Below are 23,709 nucleotides of genomic sequence, written 5' to 3'. Positions count from 1 at the left end.
TCCCAGCTACTAGGGAGGCTTAGGCAGGAGAATCGCTTGAACCTGGGAGGCGGAGGTTGCGGTGAGCTGAGATCATGCCATTGCACTCCAGCCTGGGCAACAAGAGCAAAACTCTGTCTCAAAGAAATAAAAAATAAAAATAAATTAAAAATAAGTGGCAGCCAACATGCCCCACATGATTTTCTGTGATGAAAGAAATGCTCTATATCTACATTGTCCAATGCAGTAACTACCACACATATGTAGTTACAGAATTTCTAGTTTGGCCACGAATTTGGCAATTACTACTAAGGATATGCCATTTAGTTATTTAATTATAATTAATTTACAGTTTATAGCCACATGTGACTAGTAGTTACTCTATTGGTCAATGCAGATCTAGAATCTTGGAGAAAGCAGTTAAAATAATGAGATACGGTCAAAACAAAAATGGAAAAGGCACACAAATAGTGAACACAGAATATGAGAATGTGAAGTAACAATTCACACAGTAAAATTTACTAATGAGATGCTGCCTTGATGGGACACATGTCTAATGATATTCAAGGCTTGTCTTGTTACAGGTAGAAGAGCAGGAGCAGGGCAGGAGAAGGCTCTTCCCCTACCCACTAGAAATGTCAGGTGATGGCCTGTTAGTGATCACTTTGCCTCTCTAACAATGATAATTAGGCAGCACCAGAGACAGGCCATTTCCTGGTGGTCTACACCTGTTAACATCAAAAATGTTAATTAAATGCAGACCCCAGGAAGAAGCAACTTCTTGGGCATGCATGTTAAGAGACAAAAATGGCAAAGTATAATCTTCCGGGGACACACTCCACTGGAAAAGGAAAGAAAGCCTCAGATGGACATGCATATAACTCCCTAAACACACCGTGCATGCCAATTCCAAAGGGTAAGGAAAGCACTGTGCATGCCGGAAACTCTCCCTAAAGGAAGAATCCTGGGAAAGAGGCAAGCCCATCCCAGGATCAAGGTTAAAGGCCCTTCTCTTTTCTCTCTTGGACCTTCAGGCATCCACTTGGGTGTCTTCCAGGAGAATTTTCCTTTCCTTTCTGTTCTAAAGCCTTTTTAAATAAACTTCCACTCCTGCTCTGAAACTTAGTCTCTTTTTCCGCTGTATGCCCCTCAGTCGAATTCTTTCTTCTGAGGAGGTAAGGACTGAAGTTGCTTATGGACCCATGCAGATATGCTGCCAGTAACTCGAATCTCTTCTACTGGTAACAGTATCATTGTAAGGGAATGAGGCCGGTTCACATCTCAGTGCTCGGAGAACTCACCAAAAATAAAAAGTTGGAGGATGCTGTGAACTTATCTACCTTCCAAGGCAAGTCCCACAAGCAAGCAGCAAGACTCCCTTTCCCCAAGGTCTTAAACTCTTCTGATGCTCCTTCTCTGGGAAAACGCATCCTCTGGCTTCCCCTTATATAGGAAAAAACAATTAATAAACCTAATCAGCACTACATTCCAAGAGACATGCCCTGATTGCACAGATACTGAACCTAATCAAAACTGCATTCTGGAGACACACCCGGTTCAATTTGATTGGATTTTTGAGACAGCTACTGAAAACCCCACATAAAGTTGGAAACCAAAAAGTTAAGGCTATGTTGAAGGAAAAATAGGAAGATTCATTCCTTTTTTCATTCATAAGTACTTTTTTTTTTTTTTTTTTTTTGAGATGGAGTCTTGCGCTGTTGCCCAGGCTAGAGCGCAGTGGTGAGATCTCGGCTCTCTGCAAGCTCCGCTTCCCAGGTTCACGCCATTCTCCCGCCTCAGCCTCCCGAGTAGCTGGGACTACAGGCGCCCGACACCACGTCCGGCTATTTTTTTGTATTTTTTTTTAGTAGAGACGGGGTTTCACCCGTGTTAGCCAGGGTGGTCTCAATCTCCTGACCTCATGATCCGCCTACCTCGGCCTCCCAAAGTGCTGGGATTACAGGCTTGGGCCACCGCATCCGGCCTCATAAGTACTTTTGAGTGTATTATATGTACTAGAAAGCATTCGCAGTCATGGGGTACAGCAAGAAACCAGACAAACTAGAGTCTTATGGAGACTCTATATTCTAAAATTATTTGGAAGTAAACTGGACTTGAAAACAAATGGAAAGTGAATAGATATAAAAAGTTTCAATGCTCATGATGACGTAAAAAAATAAAATATATTGCAGAAATGAAGTCAAGAAGTGTTAGGGGTCATATGGTACTTCTAAGGCCGTTGGTATCCTCTGAAACTCAAGCAGGCTGAAGACATTTGCATAACTAAAAGGAAAGCAGATGCTAATAGAAGACAATGAAGAAAGGGCCTGAAAGGCATTTCAGAGACCTTGGCTGGTGGCAGCCCCTCCCTTCAAAGGCCTGGAGGCCTATAAGGGAAGACTGGTTTTGTGGGCTGGGCCTAGGGCTGCACCACCCCGGGCAAGTGCAGGACAGTGCTCACAGCATTCTACCTCCCAACCACTCCAGCTCCAGCCATGGTTAAAAAAGGCCCCAGACACAGTTTGGGTCACTGCTTTGAGGGTGCAAGCCTTAAGCCTTGGCAATTTCCATGGGATATTAAACCTGCAGTTGCACAAAGTACAGGAGTGCGCTGCTGATAAACACATACCCAAGACTGGGCAATTTACAAAAGAAAGAAGTTTATTTGGACTTACAGTTCCACATGGCTGGGGGGAGGCAGAAGGCGAAAGGCATGTCTTACATCACAGCAGGCAAGTGAGAGAATGACAGCCAAGCAAAACTGGTTTCGCCTTATCAAACCATCGGAACTCGTAAGACTTATTCACTACCACAAGAACGATGTGGGAGAAACTGCCCCCATGATTCAATTATTTCCCACTGGGTCCCCCACAACATGTGGGAATTGTGGGAGTACAATTTGAGGTGAGATTTGGGCGGGGACACAGAGCCAAACCATATCAGAAGCCTTCACCTGGATTTCAAAAGATGTATGGAAAAGCCTGTATGTCCAGTAGAAGCCTGCTGGGGTGGAGACCTCATGCAAATGTCTACTACAGCAGTGCAGAGGGAGAATATGGGGTAGGAGCTCCCACAGAGTCCTCACTGGGGCACTGCCTAGTGGAGCTCTGAGAAGACGGCCACCATCCTCCAGACCCCAGAATGATAGATCCACTGACAGCTTTCACCCTGAGCCTGGAAAAGCTTCAGGCACTCAATGCTAGTCCTCGACAGCAGCCACGGGGACTGACCCTTGTATCCAAAAGAAAATACCATAAAGACACGTGCACTCATATATTTATTATAGCATTATTTGCAATAGCAAAGACATGAATATTTTCTCTATCATCGGATAGAGAAAATGTAGTATATATACACCATGGAATACTATGCAACCATTTAAAAAATTATGTCCTTTGCACCAACATGGATGCAGCTAGAGGCCATTATTCTAAAATAATGCAGGAAGAAAAAACCAAATATCATATGTTCTTAGTTATAAGTACGAACAAAGCGCTGATTATACATGGATGTAAAGATGGGAACAACGGATACTGAGGACTACAAGAAGGGGAAGGGAAGGTGGGGACCAAAACCTGAAAAACATATACACCATGAAATACTATGTTTTCTACCTGGGTTACAAGATCATTCATACTCCAAGCCTCAGCATCACACAATGTGCCAATGTAAAACCCTGCACGTGCATTCACTGAATCTAAAATAAAAGTTGAAAATTTTTTTTTAAAGAGGTGAAGATGTGGGCCGGGCGCGGTGGCTCAAGCCTGTAATCCTAGCACTTTGGGAGGCTGAGGCGGGCGGATCACAAGGTAAGGAGATCGAGACCATCCTGCCTAACACGGTGAAACCCCGTCTCTACTAAAAATACAAAAAACTGGCCGGGCGAGGTGGCGGGCGCCTGTAGTCCCAGCTACTCAGGAGGCTGAGGCAGGAGAATGACGTAAACCCGGGAGGCGGAGCTTGCAGTGAGCCGAGATCATGCCACTGCATTCCAGCCTGGGTGACAGAGCAAGACTCCGTCTCAAAAAATAAAAATAAATAAATAAATAAATAGGTGAAGATCTGAATAGACATTTCCCAGAAGAAGAGATACAAATGGCCGACAAATACATGACAAAATTCTTACCATCTCTAATTGTCAGGGGGATGCAAATAAAAACCACCATGAAATGTCACCTGACACCTCTTAGAATAGCTGTTATCGAAAAGATGAATAGTAAGTATTAGTGAGGATGTGGATAAAAGATAACCCTTGTATATTCGTGGTGGAAATACAAACTACTATGGCCATTTTGGATAATAGTATGAAGGTTTCTCCAAAAATTTTTAAATAAAACTACCTGCTGATGAGGCTGTTGAGATATAGGAACACTTTTACACTGTTGGTGGAATGTAAATTAGTTCAACCATTGTGGAAGACAGTATGGTGATTCGTCAAAGACCTAGAACCAGAACTATCACTTGACCCAGCAATCTCATTACTGTGTATATACCCAAACGAATATAAATCATTCTGTTATAAAGATACATGCACACACATGTTCATTGCAGCACTAGTTACAATAGCAAAGACATGAAATCAACCCAAATGTCCATCAATGATAGACTGGATAAAGAAAATGTGGCACATATACACCATGAAATACTATGTATGCAGCCATAAAAGGGAATGAGATCATGTCCTTTGCAGGGACATAGATGGAGCTGGAAGCCATTATCCTCAGCAAACTAACCCGGGAATAGAAAATCAAACAGTGCATGTTCTCACAAGTGGAAGCAGAACAATGAGAACACATGGATACTGAGAGGGGAAAAACACACACTGGGGAGGCAGGTGGAGGGAGAGTATCAGGATAAATGGTTAATACATATATGCATTGGAATATTATTCAGTGTTACATAATAATGAAACCCTGTCATTTGTGATAACATGGGTGGACTTTGAGGGCATTACGTTATATGAAATAGGCCAGCCACAGAATGACAATTACTATATGATTTCACTTGCATTTGAAATCTAAAATAGACAAACTCACAAAAGCAGAGAGTAGAATGGTGGGTGCCAGGGGCCGTGGTGCAGGGGAAATGGGTAGATGTGGTCAGAGCACAAAGTTTCAGATATACCATATAAGTAAGTTCTGGAGGTCCCCAGGCTCACTGAGATGCGTACCTTAAACATGGACAGCTTTTTAAATGTAATCATAGCTCAACAAATTGGGTTAAAAAAAAAAAGAGGGGGTTGGTTAAAAAATTTAAAAGGAGGGGTAGACGTTCCCTTGTTTTTCTCTCTTTGTTATTTTCTTTCCTGCTGCCTGGAATTAAAAAATGATAGGTGGGCATTTAGCAGCCAAACTGGAGCCTCTTCTAAAATGCAGCAGAGCAGACAGCTGGAAGGGGCCTGCATCCCTAATGAATTTGGCAAACATCTGTACCAGCCATGATACGTGTAACTATAGATTTAAGTGAGAAAGAAATAAACTTCTGCCTTGTTTAAGCCACTTTGTTCAGACATTAATTTCATATGCGTATAGAGAATGTATGCTCCTTACGAGTAGGAAAAATGTTTATGCCTTATGGTTCATAATGGGTGTTCAGCAATGTAGGGTGATGCTGATTATGATGACAATAGTGACAAACAGCATGAAATAATAAGTAATGAAAAAAATGGTTTAATAGTTGTATATGGTTACTTTCTTTAAAGATTCTGCTGCTAATATCATTCAATGTATTTGTATGCCGGTGGGAGTTTTATTAGATGTAGACTAAGAAAGTTGACATTATTTAATGAAAAATACTAGATCAATTTTAAAAAACAGTAAAAATATCATGAGATGGAACTAAGCATCTGTATTGCAAAGCAACTCTCCCAGTTGATTTTATGCATAGTAGTGATTGAGAATCCCCTGATCTAGATCCAACAGATCTCAACCTTTATAGGTGCTATCAAGGAAGCATCTAAGGAAGAAAATTTTCCTGACTCTATCCATACCTCCAGTTAGTAATAGATCTAGAGAACTAGAACCCAAATCCAGACCTCCTGCTTCCATGTGCAGTGGTCTTTCGTTGTTCTGTTTTGTTCCACTTGGTGAAGAGGATTTGAGAATAAATGGCCGCATGATTCAACTCCCTCCTCTGCTCTGAAGAATATAGCCTTGTCCTAGCAAGCAAGAAGCTCATACAGTGGTGGAAGAGGCAAATGTACATTCACTAATCTAACATACAAGGCAGTAAGCACTGTAACATCAACAAAGCACTTTGGGGCTTCAGACCAGGAGCAAGTGGGGTGATTAATTCTTAGCAGGGCTAGTAAAGTCTGGGAAGTGTTCACTAACAAAATGTCTGATCATTAACGAAAGCAACTGGTTTCTCAACATAGTCTAATTTATTGTAACAATATAAATGGTTGTTTGTTCATAAACTTTCATCTTTTGCCAAAATGTTTGTAGCTTATGTTCCCATTGAACAAGGTTTTCTGGCCAAAACTGTGCACCCACATCAGTCCTCCCATAAAAGCAATTTTGCATGCATAGAACACCTCTATCTATGAATATTCCTAATGAGGTACAGAAAGGCTTTCATTATCCAAACAGAGACATTCCACTGGTGCTAGAGAGCCACAGACGGAAGTTTTCTCTGCCTCCTGGAAATGAAGCCAAACTTTCTTCTTTCTTCAGCCATGAGGATTCCTGTCCTCCTCTTCACCGTTTTCTTCTTTATGAGCCAGGTCCTACCAGGTAACAAAATAAACTTGGTAAGAATGGAGTGCCTAACACCTTACAGGGATTCAGTACTCAAAGAGAAATCACCATCATCTATGACCAGATAGGGGATCTCATAGGAAATCGGGAAGACACATCAGTCTCTGGCTCCCTGGTCAGGCCCAGTTCTGTCCAACCCATCTATATAGACCCCACACACCCAGTGCCCACCAGGCTCCTGTCAGCCAGGAGGACCCGTGCTCATCCCCTGAAGCATCCCACAGGGACCTGCATCCCACAGGGACCCACATCTCGGGGCCAACCTCCATGGGGGCCTCTTGGTTGTGGTGGCAGGGGCGGGGGGGTAGTTGACCTCCAGCCCTCCCATCCTGGCCACTGTATTTTGTGGTGATCGTTCAGTCCTGGGAGCTTCCTGGGGACCCCGGAAGGAAGAGAACAGGGTGGTCATGGCAGCCTCAGCCCCAGGCTCTGGGCCAGAAGTTGATAACGACCAATTGAGAGAAACCACTGAATTCGATCCTCTTACAGATACACGAGAAGTTGGCAAAGAACTCAATGTCGACCATTCTATGGTCATCCAGCATTTGAAGCCAATTGGAAAGCTGAAAAATCTTGATAAGTGGGTGCCTCATGAGCTGGCCAAATAGTTTAAAAAGCATCCTTTTGAAGTGTCATCTTCTCTTATTCTATGAAACAACAATGAACCATTTCTTGATCAGATTGTGACATGCCACGAAAAGTGGATTTCATACAACAGCCAGCTCAGTGGCTGGACTGAGAAGAAGCTCTAAACCACTTCCCAAAGTCAAACTTGTGCCAAAAAAAGGTCATGGTCACTGTTTGGTGGTCAGCTGCCGGTCTTTTCATCCACTACAGTTTTTGAATCCTGGTGAAATCATTACATCTGAGAAGTATGCCGAGTTAATCGATGAGATGCATGGAAAACTGTAGCACCTGGAGCTGGCACTGGTCAACATGAAGGGCCCAGTTCTCCACAACGTGTGACCACATGCCATATAACCAGGGCTTCAAAAGTTGAAGAAACTGGGCTATGAAGTTTTGTCTCATCTGCCGTATTCACCTGACCTCTCGCCAACCAACTACCACTTCTTTAAGCATCTTGACAACTTTTTGCAGGGAAAACACTTACACAACCAGCAGGATGCAGAAAATGCTTTCCAAGAGTTCATCGAACCCTGAAAGCATGGAATAAACAAGTTTATTTCTCATTGGCAAAAATGTGCTCAATGTAATGGTTTCTTTTCTTTTAAAGACCGAGTCTCACTCTATCACACAGGCCAGAGTGCAAAGGTGCAGTCTCAGCTCACTGTAACCTCTGCCTCCTGGGTTCAAGAGATTCTCCTGCCTCAACCTCTTGAGTAGCTGGGATTACAGGCACATGCCACCACACCCGGCTACTTTTTGTATTTTTAGTAAAGACGGGATTTCACCATGTTGGTCAGGCTGGTCTCAAACTCCTGACCTCCTGATTCACCCGCCTCAGCCTCCTAAAGTGCTGGGATTACAGGCGTGAGCGACTGTGCCCAGTCCATTGTAATGGGTTCTATTTTGATTAATAAAGATGTGTTGAAGCCTAGTTATAAAAATTTAAAATTCATGGTCCAAAACCACAATTACTTTGGCACCAACCTAATAATAGAAGAATTAAAAGAGGCCTTTATATTAGAGAGCCCATGGATGATAAAATAATAAACAATATTACAATCTCTATAATGCACAAACTTGGTAACTTAGACCAACTGGATGAATTAAAAGACACAATCTATTAATACTAAAACATAGGAGAAATAGGTAATCTAAATATATTGATATCTATTTTAAAAATGGAATCAATACTTAATAACCTCACAGAAAACCTATATATTCCAAAAATCTGACATTCTGTCATGTTATTCTAACTGGTGGGATTCGGGGATTTCCATTTTGATAAGAACATAGGTGAGTCGCACACACTTACTTTCAGTGCTCATTGGTCAAGAAACCTATGTCCTCTATCGGATACTGCAGAGTGATGCGTTTTGGAGAATTTAGGCAAGATAATATTATTTTCAGAATTAAAGGAAGACAACCTGTTTTATGTACAGCAATTCCTCATAATATCACAGGGGATACCATATTTAAACTTTGGGGTATCCCCAGGTATAATTCTTATTTGAGCCACATGTGAATTTCAGACACGGAGGCTGCCGAACTTTGGTGGCTTTCAACAGATGTGGAAGTTAATTCACAATCCACTTTGTGGAGGCATAAAATTCAATGAGCACTCATTTAGCATTTTATTTTAATATTATTTTTGTAAATTTTGCATTTCCAATTAGGTGAAATTTTAAACCTGTTTCAGTTCTTATACACTTTTTTTTTTTCCCCCTGAGACAGAGTCTTGCCCTGTCACCCAGGCTGGAGTGCAGTGGCATGGTCTTGACTCACTTCAACCTCCGCCTCCCAGGTTCAAGCAATTCTCCTGCATCAGCCTCCCAAGTGGCTGGGATTACAGGTGCCCACCACCATGCCCAGCTAATTTTTGTAGTTTTAGTAGAGATGTGGCTTCCCCATGTTGGTCAGGCTGGTCTTGAACCCCTGATCTTGTGATCTGCCTACCTCGGCCTCCCAGAGTGCTTGGATTAAAGGCCTGAGCCACCGTGCCTGGCCTCTTCACTCTTTTTAGGCAGAGGGGAGTAAGGGTTGCTTTACGTTAGGAGGGACTCCCGTGTACCCAACCCATTTGTGTAAATTTCGTCCTTCAGAGTTCTTCAAATCAGCATCACCATTGTTAAAGGCCTTCCACATGGTAATAATTGTGCTACAGGGTTTTACACACATGAAGTTTATGTTTGGCTGAATGAACCTCCTTGCTGTGGCACAAGGCGGGCATAGGTGTTTTCACCAATTATGAAGCGGGTTCACTGTGCAATGGCTACCAACTTTTCTGAGTACAATGAGACCAAACATATTCATACATAAATTCCATGAAGTGAATTTATTACTTACAAATAGCAAACAAAAGACAACAGAAGTCTAGGATTCAATATGAACCGCTACCACAAGACCAGGAAGGCTACCCAGAGCAGATGGATGGAGTTTTGATGTAAACACTTCACTTGCACTACAACTGAGGGACCCCAGAAAGCAGCCCACCTTGGGTTTTCTCCAATGATGTGGTTTGCTGGACACAAGCGTTAAAGGCCATTCTGTTTTGAGCAGGGACTCTAACAGAGCCTGGGCTGTTCTGACCAATGTCACCTGATTCTCAGGATATTGCCTTCCCAGCACATCATACAGTTATCTTGAGAACTACCAGTAAGAAAGGGAGGAAAATGGCCCTGCACCCTTAAAACTGAAGGATCAGGATATTTGTTGTGACAGAGGCACAGACAGTAGCGACAGAGTGTTCTTGTGAGCCATCCACTAGTTCTCTTGACCGGAGCATGGCACCTAACTGCCTTTCTCTTTCCTTTCAATGGAAACTGTTTCAGAATATTTTGAATATTTTGAGTTTCTACATCTACAGAGTTGAGGCACATGATTGCTGGCAGTGTAGACTCTCTGCATGGTTACAGGAAAGAGTTCAGGAGCCCATCAAGCCACATTGGAGGAGACCACCTAATCCTCCAGAGACTGTCATTCCATCTTCCTGGGGTTAGCTCCACATGCAGTAAGGCCATTATGTCTAAGGCCGGCAAGACTTGCAGTCCGAAGATTCGACTTTTGGCATGCTGATAAGCAGCAGTGATAAGAAAAACCCACACACTCGCTAGGAATTTTTCAATGAAAGCAGCTGAGACTCTTCTTCATATGCTTTCATAGGGGCTAATATCAAACTCTTTCTTCCCATTTTCTTTACTCATCCGTGACTGAACCATGAGGCACCATAGATGTACACCTCATCAGGAGGGTGTAGGGGACAGCGGCAAGGGGAGCAGCAGCACAAGAAACAAACAAGGCCACTACTTCTGCCTACATAATAACTATTGTCTTGGAGTATACAATAATTAATAATGTTCACATGGCTGCCCTAAGCATACAGAGATGGTGACCAGAGTAGATGCAGGGACTACAGAGATACAGCCTGATCCTTGCTAATTAGGACTTAAGTGTCGGCTTATGTGCTGCGCTTTTGTGCATTAATAAGCCAGGGCCTCAAAACTGCCTGCTAAGCACAGGCCAAATGTCATGCTGAGTGCAAGTAAACATTCAACTCTAGGAGATGAGAGCAGTTTAGTGTGGGAGAAGATGACAACACCTGAAGACCACAAAACGCTGTGCAGACCAAAAGGAAGACCCATCATCAGCTCACGGTTCTGACCCAGGTGACTGCTGATGTGTTACGGAACCATCAGCCGACAGCAGGTAGGTCAAGTTGAGCAGGTGTCCTTCATGAGGGCTGGTCCATTCCATTTGTGTTGCCAATTGTTTCAACAGCGTCTCACGTACCCCACTGGTGAGGAAGGAATGAGCACCCTACGTTTACTGGCACCGTTAAACACATAACATCTATTACTAAACAGATAAGCCAGACATCAGTTATTAATTACATATAGGAGGATGGTGTAAGCTCCCACAGGCCCAAACAGGGATTAACTTGGGAGTAGAGAGTAGTATAGCAGTGGTATATCATTAAAAAGTGAGGATGTTCTTTTTTTTCTTTTTTTTTTTTTTTTGGGGGGGGGGGACAGAATCTCTCTCTGTCACCCTTGCTGGAGTGCAGTGGTGTGATCTTGGCTCACTGCAATCTCCGTCTTCCGGGTTCACACCATTCTCCTGCCTCAGCCTCTCTAGAAGCTGGGACTACAGGCATCCACCACCACACACGGCTAAATTTTTGTATTTTTAGTAGAGACGGGGTTTCACCGTGTTAGCCAGGATGGTCTCGATCTCCCGACCTCATGATTCAGCGGCCTCGGCCTCCCTAAGTGTTGGGATTACAGGCGTGATCCACCCACGCGGCCGAGGATGTTCCTTTGTTCCTACAGGAGTATGTGATTGGTTTGTCTATTGGCTGGTAGGGAACTGAATCATGTGACACTGGCTGGTAAGACTGTAATACTCTAAAATACAGTATATAAACTATCATATCATAATGGTGCAATACTATCTACTACAATAAGAAAGGCATTGATGAAAAGCCCAACGCTATCATATGTGACTGAGAGATTGAATGCTTCCTCCCTCAGATTTGTTACAACATATTGTCCTATCACAGTCCTCTCTCCTTCATTCAAAGTGAATGACCCAAATAATAGACAGAAATAATAAAGAATAAAGGGCAACAAATGCAAAGAACTCACGAGATGATACTCTATAGTAAAATCTATGTACTTAGGAATTAATACCAACTCATTATTAGCAAAAAATAAACATCTTTACATCAAGAGTAGTTTTTCCTTTAATAAAGAAAGGTGGAATGTGTATAATGAACAAGGGATAATCAAAATTTGCCAAATGAGGCTAGTAAGACAATCCCAACAATTCACAGTCATTATTCACTGGTCCGTTAATCACAGGACAATACATAAAAGCGAAACTTACCTGACCGGGTGCAGTGGCTCATGTCTGTAATCCCAGCACATTGGGAGGCTGAGGTGGGCAAATCATGAGGCCACGAGTTCAAGACCAGCCTAGCCAACATGGTGAAACCCTGTCTCTACTAAAAATACAAAGAATTAGCTGGATGTAGTGCAGGCACCTGTAGTCCCAGCTACTACAGAGGCTGAGGCAGGAGAATCACTTAAACCCAGGAGGCCGAGGTTGCAGAGAGCCGAGATTGCACCACTACACTCCACCTCGGCAACACAGTGAGACTCCATCTCAAAAAAAGGTAATAATGAAATAAAAAAAATTAAACTTACCTACACATTAGAAAAACATTAAAATTCAACCATGAATCCAGCACATTATCAAATGAATAGACAAAAATCCTACCAATAAACTTAATATCATTATTTATGAAACTCAAGTACTACTGCCTAAAGAGCAATTACAGAACTCTCACCTCAAGGTTTCCCTGCAAAACACGGTGAATTTTATACTCATGACTCCTTAAGAATGAGCCACTGATAAAAACAATATACTTGTAACTTGTGTAACATTTCATACATTTTTTCAAGCACTGCACCGTAATTAATTTGCATCAGGCTTTCCAAATTAGAAAAGCTTCACTTATAGAACTTCTTTCCTGTGGGAGTTTTCACATGACTTTTCAAGTAAATGAGAAAACTGAAAATATTCTTGCAGTTTCTAAACTATTAGAGTGTTAATCCTGTGTACGTTCTTGTATTAACAAGGTCCAGGGAGCTACAGTGTGCATTTTCATATGTCCTTGAGTGGGTATGAGAGAAATGAAACATTCCCACTTTCTAAAAAAAAATAAATTTTTTTTCTAAAAAAAAATAAATTTCAACTGACTCTTATTTGTTTTGATTGCTTGTTTTTAAGTTCATGAGTTGATAAGATTCCTTCAGAGGACTTTATTTCCTCTTCTCAGTACAAATTATCTTATATCTTTCCCAGGTTTTTCAAAGTGATCTTCAATATTCTGGTCTTTCCATTTGTTTCCTAAAATGCAGACCCACAAAATTATCATGAATTATTACAAACTACAGAAACATTACTAGATTTAATGTTCTTTGTGGACAGTGCCCATGCCTGATTTAGTCACCAAATCATTCCCTTGCCACATTCCAAATCACAAATAGCACTGATGATAGGGAAATACTTCTGTAATTAGGTGAAATGTGTTGTCATTCTCACCTACAGAAGCCAGGTTCCTGCAGGTTTCCTGCATCACTTCTCTGTAGAGATTCTTCTGAGAAGAATCTAGCAAAACCCATTCCTCCTGGGTAAAGTTCACAGCCACATCCTCAAAAGCCATGGAGTCCTAGAACATTCCACACATGTGGATAGAAGGATGGGTGAGACTGACTACACTGGGAATCTATACTCAATCCATAAGCTGTTTACATGATTCTAAAATTTCCAAGCATTTTTTCTATGACTTGATTGTCACAACTCTTACTCTGTTCACACATACTCCCTCCCACACAGCAGTACTAATGCTGGAATTGAACTATTCAGAAAGGCAACAGCAAAGTAGAAACACCCATCTCATTAGAGAATCCAGGGAGTAAGATGTGCTGCTAGGAGTTACCTTTTAACTTCACTTTGTGCATTTTTAGTATCTGTCATAATAAAGTCCTACCTGATGTGCATAAGGGAGTTAATATTATCAGTCCTGAGACTACTTATTCTTAAAAATGCCTGCTCACAAATTCCACCTTTGTTTGTAATAGTAACTTACATTTTGAAAGGGATTCCACCAACCCAAGTAATAAGAATGACTCACTGCATCTAAATGGCTTATGCAATATATTTGCCAAAAGTTTTTCTGCCGAAGGTCTATTATTTTCACTGCAGTGGTGCTTAGGGAACCAGACACCAAAACACAGTCTGAACACTAAGTGTTCAATGAGTTTCCCTGGTAGACAATATTTTACATGTGCTGTCACTTGTTAACTGGGGAGTTGAGCCCATTCAATGTGATTATACCAAGAGAAAGTAGGCTTACTAAATTTAATTGAGTAGTAAATAAAACCAATAATTGATATTTAACAATACTAATACAACAATTTTTAAAATTTCTATTGCACAATGTCAAGGCAGAAAGGAATAAGAGGAAATACGACACATGTTTTTTAAAATGACATTAATGTCACCACTTCCAGAAGCTATTCCTATGAAATCACATAAATTCCCAAATCAGGTTTTTTTTAGGAAGGAAAAACTACTTTTTCATGCGTAGTAAAAATGACAAATGTCTAATGCTTTTTAGTCATCTAAAAAAAGAGTGATGACTTGTCTAACATACTTCTAAGATTTTCAAACGACAATACTCAGGACAGCACAGTATTAGCAGAGAGACGAGCAAGCAGACCAAGGGGAAGAAAAGTCTTAATGACCCAGCATTTATATGGAAAGTTGATGAATGATAGAGTAGGCACTGTAGAATAGAAAAAGAAATCACATGCACTTTAAAATATGAGGCAAACCAGGCTGGCATCTACTTGGGAAAATGCATTGCATTCTTCTTCATTCCATGATCCATAATCAACTTATTATATATTCAAATATGAAAGATAAAACCAGAACACTTTCAGAAGTCACAGGAAGTTTTTTTTTTATGAAGGATTAGGCAGAATTTCTTTTATGTAAGAAAACAGTGATAAAGGAACAGACAAACTCAAACATATTAAAATTTAGGGAATAAAAAGAAAATAGAGTGGGCTGGGCATGGTGGCTCACGCCTGTAATCCCAGCACCTTGGGAGTATGAGACGGGTGATCACCTGAGGTCAGGAGGTTGAGACCAGCCTGACCAACATATCAAAACCCCGTCTTTTTGCTGTTTGTTTGTTTGTTTTTTGAGACGGAGTCTTGCATTGTCGCTTGGGCTGGGGTGCAGTGGCAAGATCTTGGCTCTCTGCAACCTCCACCTCCCGAGTTCAAGCAACTCTCTTGCCTCAGCCTCCCGAGTAGCTGGGATTACAGGTGCCTGCCACCAGGCTCAGCAAGATCTTGGCTCTCTGCAACCTCCACCTCCCGAGTTCAAGCAATTCTCTTGCCTCAGCCTCCCGAGTAGCTGGGATTACAGGTGCCTGCCACCAGGCTCAGCTAATTTTTTTGTATTTGTGGTAGAGACAGTTTTTCACCACGTTGACCAGGCTGCTCTGGAACTCCTGACCTCGTGATCCGCCCACCTTGGCCTCCCAAAGTGCTGGGATTACAGGCATGAGCCACCGTGCCAGGCCTAAAACCCCGTGTTTACTGAAAATACAAAAATTAGCTGGGTGTGGTGGTGGGTGCCTATAATCACAGTTACTCGGGAGGCTGACACAGGAGAATCACTTCAATCCGGGAAGCAGAGGTTGCAGTAAGCAGAGATGGCGCCAGTGCACTCCAGTTGGGTTACAGAGCAAGACAGTGTCTCCAAAAAAAAAACAAAAAACAACACGAAAAACCCCCTCAGATATCCAGATAAGAGGATACAGATATGTCCACTGTCATAAATTCTTCACCATGCTACAAGAGGGGAACTGACATTTTGGTGAATCTTTGTAAATCATCAATTTATCTATCACACTTTTATTTCACCAGTAGCATTGACAAAGCTAAGTCCTACAATTCCATTTGAAATTACCCTTAAAAAGAACAGACCTTTAAAACTTACTACACTCACTCTGGGGAAGAAATAAATACGAATTTTTAGCAAATAAAATGCATCATTTTATCTTGCCTCTTTGGAAATAGTATATTTATCTTTCAAGCTGTACTGACAAAGTGTATCTTACAGTCAATGAAAAACTGAAACTCAAATAAGAGGACAAGCCTTTTCAAGGTAACAAACTCAGCGAGAGGCAGTGCTGACTCCAACACAGACCTTTCTAAGTGTCACGGCAGGCCATTCTATCCCTCGGGACACCCATCCTGTTCAGTAAAGCACTCAGTGACCACCTAGGAGGCACTGGCACTGCTCTTTGTCCTCCTGTGTGCCTTCAGAGCATTTTCATATTTAGGTTCTTGCACATCCTCTCTGGGGTGGGTTTTCCTCATCCTTTGGGACAGTTTTTCTCTCTTCACAAGTCTGAGACAATCTAGAGAGCAGAAATCACTTCTGCCTTTTCCTCTCAATATCAGCATCCCATTGGCAGACCGTCAATGTGTCTCCGAGGAATAAAACCTCCAGCTAGAGGAACAGCTTTAATGACCTAGCTTTAACGACGTTACGTTGTATGGTCCATTCATTTTAATGTCCTAAAATTTTAATAACCGTAAGGGGTCACCATTTTAGATGAAACTATACCAGGAGATTACTCTAAGGCCAAGAGCATCCAGCTGCTCCCCTGAGAGACTCTGTCCTTGGGGATGAGATGACCCCGGGGCTGATACTCACTAGAACCTCCAATAGACATGGCCACTGTGGGTATCCTGGGTCATCCCCAGACAGTTCTAAAATGCCAGGACTAGGAAAAGACAGGAGGGTGGCTGAGGACACAACACCCTGTAACGTTTTCACGGGGGGACCTCAACCTAAAGACATTTTGGTCATATGTACACTTAGGAAGGATGAAAAGAAGAGAGGCACAAAGATTTTTTTTTTAGAGTAGAGTGTCAGGTGATTTATTCTCCACTTTCCTCTCATGTAAAATGTTTGGAAACAAAAAAATATTTTGGCCAAGGTGGCTCACGCCTGTATTCCCAGCGCTTTAGGAGGCTGAGGCGGGTGATCAATTAAGGTCAAGAGTTTGAAACCAACCTAGCCACAATGGCAAAACCCTGTCTCTACTAAAAATACAAAAATTAGCTGGACATGGTGGTGGGCGCTTATAAGCCCAGCTACTTGGGAGGCTGAGGCAGGATAATCGCTTAAAGCTGGGAGTCAGAGGTTGCAATGAGCTAAGACTGCGTCATTGCACTTCAGCCTGGTGACAGGGCGAGACTCCGTCTCAAAAAAAAAAAATATATATATATATATATAAAATATACATTTAAAATTATTACATGTAGATAGTATTTGAAGTCATGGGTATATACTGACTGTAGGTAGAAACAAGAGAAGGCAAGGAAAGTTTTTATATTTTATATTTATATATAATTATATAAAATTAATATACATAATTATAATATGTAAATATATCATATAGGCTGCGCACAGTGGCTTACACCTGTAATCCCAGCAATTTGGGAGGCTGAGGTGGGCAGATCACCTGAGGTCAGGAGTTCGAGACTAGCCTGACCAACATGGAGAAACCCCATCTCTACTAAAGATACAAAAATTAGCCAGGCGTGGTAGTGCGTGCCTGTAATCCCAGCTACTCAGGAGACTGAGGCAGGAAAATCACTTGAACCTGGGAGGTGGAGGTTGCAGTGAGCCCAGATTGTGTCATTGCACTCCAGCCTGGGCAACAAGGGTTAAACTCCATCTCAAAATAAATAAGTAAATAAATAAAACAAGAAATACATCTTTATGTCTAAATATATAATTATAATACATAAATGTGTATATATACATTTATTATAAATTTATTAATATATGAAATATATTTATTTCTGAGACAGGGTCTGGCTCTGTCACCCAGGCTGGAGTGCAGTGGCACTATCATAGCTCACTGGAGCCTTGAACAGATGGCTCAAGCGATCCTCCCATCTCAGCCTCCTGAGTGGCTAGGATTGCATGCACACACCACCATGCGTAGCTAATTTTAAAATTTTTTGTAGAGACAGGGTCTTCCTTTTTTGCTTAAGCTGGTCTTGAACTCCTGGGCTCAAGTGATCTTCCTGCCTCAGGTTTCCAATGTGTTAGACGTGGGCCACTGCATCTGGTCTAACGCATTTTTTAATTTGCGAGTATATATTATTTAAAATTTGAAGTACTGAATGTATTGAACAACTAACTTGCAGAATTCCTGAACAATGGACGGTCAGCTGTCATGTCCTGGTTCAAATCATCCCAGCAAACCAAGGCTAGAAACCTTTCAGCCAACTTCCACTTATGTCTCCCGGGGCAGGACAATGTCACTTGGCCAATCCCCACTAAGAGGGACTCTGGAAGGGCAAGAAACTATTCTGTTCTCTATAATGGAACGTGACCAGGGAGAAGGCAGTTGGGAGGGCCAGCTGGGCCCTTCAACCAGCAGCGTCCACCATCGACCAACTGCCCTACAGCTACAATGTGCTGGGCATTTGGGGCACTGTTATGAGCAAGAGTTTCCATTTTTCTTCTCATGGGACCTTCATGCTAGTGGCAAGAGACAATTTTTTTTTTTTTTTTTTTTTTTGAGACAGAGTTTTGTTCTTGTCACTCAGGCTGGAGTGCAATGGTGTAATCTCAGCTCACTGCAACCTCTGCCTCCTGGATTCAAGCAATTCTCCTGCCTCAGCCTTCCGAGTAGCTGGGATTACAGGATTGCACCACCATCTCTGCTAAAATACAAAAATTAGTCTAGCTAATTTTTGTATTTTTAGCAGAGATGGGGTTTCATCTTGTTGGCCAGGCTGGTTTCGAACTCCTGGCCTCAAGTAATCCACCTGCCTCGGCCCCACAAACTGCTGGGATTACAGGCGCGAGCCACCACGCCCGGCTCTACTTCACTCCTAACGCCCACCATCCGTGCTTCCAAATGTTTGCTGAATGACAAGGTGAACGAGTGAATGGGACTACGTGAGTTCAGTCAGCAGGCAATCCTATTCCTTGGACCTCAGTTTCCCTTTTTGTAAAGCAAGCCTGTCTCTCGCTCTCTGCCCTAAAAGCCTGAGTTCTGGGCTTGAGATGAGCGCGTCCTGTAGAGCAGACTCCAGGTGGACGTTGAGCTGGGTCTTCTAGGAGGCCAGGATCCGGCCAGCTCTTGGGTCCGGTCCTCCCGCGGGACCCCGCACGCCCAGTCCCAGCGCCGCCCCGCCCAACCTCCCTTTGTTCCTCCAGGCCCCGCCCTCTCCGCGCAGCTGGCTCCCCATTGGCCGGGGGGCGGGTCCTGGGCGTCCGGCTCCGCTGGGGGCGGGGCGGCGGGCGGCGGGCGGCGGGCGGGGCCGTGTGCACCTGCAGGGTGTGTTTCCCGGCCGCAGCCTTGCGCCAGCTGCAGCTCCTTGATCCGAGCCGGATCCTGAGCGGGGAACACGGGCTGAAGCGGCGGCGGCGGCCCCGCCCCGGGGCTCCGTTGTTGAGGCTGCAGTGGCTCTGTCGGCTGCTCAGCTGCGCTTCAGTCGGCCCAGGCGCCGCGGCGAGGAGCGAGCGCTGCGAGGCGGCAGCCTGAGGTGAGACGGCACGACGGGCGACGGGGTCTCCGGACCGGGCGGGAGTCTCTGCCCCGGGCGTGGCGGCTCCGAGCTGGGCTCCGCAGGGTCCGAGGTCGGGATCCGGGGTCCTTGCGCCAGGGCTTTGTCTCGGCCTTGGGCGGCACTGGGGGCTTCGCGCCTGCTGCGGTACCGCGTGGGCCCGCGGGGGAGTCCCGGTCGCCCTGCGGGTGGGGCCGGTCCCTACTGCTCCCCGGCTCCCCGCGTCTGCCGCGGAGGGGACTGCATGGACCCGGGCGCTGGCTTCTGCCCGGTCCCCCGCAGCGTGGCTGGTCCCCGCGTGCGGCAGAGGGGGCCCTGCGTGGGCCCACTCGTGAGGCGGGGTCCGGGTCACCGCGAGTGGGAGACTCCGCCGCCCTCCCCGCCCTCCCTAGCAGCGAGGATGCTTCGCTAGACTCACCGAGGGGACTGCGCGGACCCTCGGACGAGGGAGTCCGTGACTCTGGGTGGGGGCTCTTTCCCGGCCCCGCATGACGGCTTCCTGTTTTGTCACCTATATAGGTGGCTGCGTGGACCCGCGCGCGTGGGTCATGGCCGCCCTGATAGTGGTGCTGTGCGCCGCCCCGTGGCTCGTCTGGGTCGACTCCGCCTGGGACGCGCGTGTAGTGGGGGTTCGTGCGCCGGGGGCGCGGTCGGTGGGGGCGCACTGCCCCCGCCCCATGGTTTATCCTCTCACTTGCCTGGCGGGAGGAAGCGAGAGGCGCGGGCCCGGAGCTGTCGCGCAGTGGCCGCACCGACCTCTGCCCTGGCTGGCGGGTCCCCGGGGGCGAGGGGCCGTCACCGCGCGTCCCACCGCGGGTCCCACCGCCGCACTTCCTGCTCTGGCCCCGGGCTGGGCTCTGATTGGAGGGAGCAGGGCCCTTCTGCCCGGCACTTCTTGATTTCTTCCGTTAGTAATGGGAAGAAAAAAAAATCTGGAAAGCCAGATTGAACTTTGTAGCTCTTAGCGCTTGGAGAGTGGAAGAAACTATCCCAAGAATTTGGCGGGCTGGAAAATGCGTTTCAAGCAGGAGCATCCACACCCACGGAATGAGGCCAAGGCAGTTACAGTTAGAGGTCAGACTTATGAGGGGAGAGCGAGGGTGAGGTCCGTGGTTCGGGAGACTCCGACCTCAGCTTGATGGGAAGACCTGATGCTGCCCCTCAGACGCTGTATTTCTCAGCCACCGAAGAAAGTGGAATCACTCCTTAGTGAATGCTTTCATCAAACTTTTGAAAAACCTGTAATGTCCCAGGAAGCGAAATCGAACTGGACAGTTTTCCCCTTTTAAGAGTGTTAAACGTCCCGGAGACAAACAGCAGAAGGCTCAAGGAGTCCAAATACTCAACCTGAAGTTCTTTCTGAACAAGAGATGGTGTATAAGTAACAGGCATAGGAGACAAAACTGAACTAATCACGACAGCTGTGGCTCCTAGCCCTGTAGCGTGTCATGCAGGCCCTTTTGCCTTCTCTGCCCTCCGCTGTCCCAGACCCCAAGGCTACTGCGCACCTGCAGTCATCAGCTCCTGCCGACCCATTGCTATGAACTCTGTTTCGGTGGCTCTCTTCTCTCTGAAGTTTTGCTTGTTCTCCTGAAGCGTTATCTCCCTGGAACTGGAAGGTCAGAGATGAAGTTTTCTTAGATTATAAGTCTGAGCCTTTGCTATCTACCTTCGTCTGTCTCCCATATCACCGGCTGTTTTTTTCCCCCTGTTTTTCATTTTAATGTTTTTATTGGATAGGTGTCTATTATTGCAGGCTACCTCAAAACATTTTTGGATATTGACAGGATATCAGTATGAATAATATGTAAAAGATAACTTATTCTAGTTCTTTTGAGCAGAGGATTTGGTTTCGATATGTGGCCCTATTAAAGCTTTTGTTAAGTCCAAGTACTTTCTGAACTTCAGTTCCCTTACCTATAAAATGGAGTTAGTTGTTAGTAATACCTGTTCTGCCTAACTCAGGAGATTGTTTTGAGGATCAAACGAAATTATGAATGGAATGGAATTTTGTAAATTTTAAATGAAATATTGTATTACCTAAGATTTTTTTTTTTTAAACGCCATATTAAGAATGGAATGAATCTGGGTTTTCCTTTGAAATCCCAAATGTTTAATGTATTGAGAAGTTTTAATGTGTCTGTTGGGGAGCTTCATTAGGATTGTTTTCTATCTTTAATTGGCCAGTATTGTTTTATATGTTAGCATTTTGGGGGAACATCAAAATTTGTGTTTCAGTTATCATTAATATTTTACAAAGTTATTGAATGTGCATGATTTAGTCTTTAACAATCTCTTCAATTATTTACATTCCCATATAAAAAATGCAGTAATGAACATCCATGTAAATAACATTCCCATGGTTCAATGAAGCATCATTTCTTGACATCTCAGTTTCTAAGTGCCCTGTGTTGAGGTTGGGAAAGCTAAAGGGCAGTCAGAGGTCAAGATCAGCAAAGCGTCACCTTTGACATTTGAAATCCAGCAGCAGGTATCACAGTGAACCCCATTCCAGCATCCAGGAAGTTTCTCTGTCCTGCCTCTCCTCCAGCCACCTCAGAATCTGTGTCTGCGGTGTTGGTCCTGCTTTCCTCTCTCTCCTCTGCCTTTTCTTTCCCTTCACCAACTTCTACCGAGTGCCTCTGATGTCTCAGACAGTGGCAGTGGGATTACAAAGGCTAATAAACTCAGCCCTGGTCCTCAAAGAATTGATGTTTTCTGTGCAGATATTAAGTGACACTGTCATACATAGTGTTGACAAACATTGATACAGATTTCCTGTGAAGTGCAGAAGCACCATCCTAGAAGCAGAGATGCAGAGGCAGCACTGGTGAGTCACACATGGAGAGCTGGAGTTCTTGGTCTAGTGGGATAAACTGACTTGGACATCATTTCAGTGCAGCGGAGTGAGTGCTGGGTCGGGCTCCCTCGGGGCATCTGGGGCTGGGTTTGTCTGGTGTTTAGTCTCCTGCCTGGTACTTAGAGTTTATCAGTAAGATGAGCATTGGGAGGCTTCTAAGTGAAAAGAAAGGCAATCACTTACCTGAAACCTAAAATTTGTAGGTGTTCTGGGCCATTTACAATTCACTGAATCTGTTTTGTCAGAACAAGTCTATCATCTATTGTTTTGGATGGAGTGTGGCCAGCCCTGCTTTGCAATGTAAGGAAATCAGGAAACGCTTGTAAGGTGTCAACACCGTGCCAGACACTCTTCTAGGGGTTTCCACGTAAATCACTGTATTCATTTCTGTTGCTGCTTTACCACATTTCCACAAATTTCATGGCTTAAAACAATTGAAATTGTATCATCTCACAGTTCTGTGGGGCAGAAGTCTGACGTGGGTGTCATTGGGCAAAAATCAGCATGTGGGCTGGGCTGCATTCCTCACTGGAGAATTGTTTCCAAGCGCTTTTGGCCAAATATAGTTCCTTGTGGTTGCAGGACTGAGGTGTCTGTTCCCTTGCTGGCCATCTGTTGGGGGCTGCCCTCAGCTCCCTCTATCTGGTCTTTGCACGTGGTCCCATCAGCTCAGAACTAGCTAACCCAGGGACCTGGTCAGGCTCTCCAGTTCCCCTGTGTGCATTTCTCTTCTTCCACTTGGAGAAAGTTCTATGCCCTGTTTTAAAATATTTTTTTGAGATGGAGTCTCGCACTGTTGCCCAGGCTGGAGTGCAGTGGCGTGTTCTCAGCTCACTGCAATCTCTACCTCCCAGGTTCAGGTGATTCTCTTGCTTCGGCCTCCTGAGTAGCTGGGACTACAGTTGCCCGCGATGACACCCGACTAATTTTTGTATTTTTAGTAGAGATGGGATTCACCATTTTAGCCAGGATGGTCTCCATCTCTTGATCTCGTGATCCGCCTGCCTTAGCCTTCCAAAGTGTGGAGATTACAGGTGTGAGCCACCACACCTGGCCAGATCTAGGCTCTTAGAGGCTCATGGGATTAGATTGGACCTCCCTGGATAGCCCAGGATACTCTTCCTAAGGCCTGTGGCAAAGCCCTTTTGCTGCATAACATAGTCACAGGTCTTGGGGGTTGGACTCTCCCACCACAGTTACCGATCCACTTACTACAGCAGCCTGGGAGGTGCTTTTCATTGCCTCTCATTAACAGATACCAATTTTTTTTTTTTTTTTTTTTTTTTTTTTGCAAATTGGCAGGAACATG

The 23,709-nt window shown here is 44.4% G+C and overlaps 1 protein-coding gene and 1 pseudogene across 4 annotated transcripts in view; one reads left to right on the top strand and one right to left on the bottom strand.

Annotated features, from left to right (window-relative positions):
* Positions 1 to 23,709, top strand: part of LOC144330715 (SH3 domain and tetratricopeptide repeat-containing protein 1-like) — a 397,029-nt gene that overhangs the window by 332,052 nt on the left and 41,268 nt on the right. Inside the window, exon 1 of one of the 3 annotated variants that reach the window (XM_077943036.1) lies at positions 19,311 to 19,519. The exons of 1 other annotated variant lie outside the window; for it this stretch is intronic. The gene's annotated coding sequence lies outside the window, so the exon portion shown is untranslated. Of the gene's footprint in view, positions 1 to 19,310; positions 19,520 to 23,709 lie in introns of those variants that run through there. One more of the 3 variants, XM_077943038.1, reaches the window with a different exon arrangement.
* On the bottom strand, positions 18,719 to 20,177 carry LOC106996462 (uncharacterized; annotated as a pseudogene). Its single transcript, XR_013397100.1, has one exon. The product of XR_013397100.1 is annotated as an uncharacterized LOC106996462 (transcript).

Source organism: Macaca mulatta, chromosome 8 (assembly GCF_049350105.2).
Source record: "Macaca mulatta isolate MMU2019108-1 chromosome 8, T2T-MMU8v2.0, whole genome shotgun sequence".
Taxonomy (NCBI): domain Eukaryota; kingdom Metazoa; phylum Chordata; class Mammalia; order Primates; family Cercopithecidae; genus Macaca; species Macaca mulatta.
This window is presented reverse-complemented; position numbering and strand designations above follow the sequence as displayed.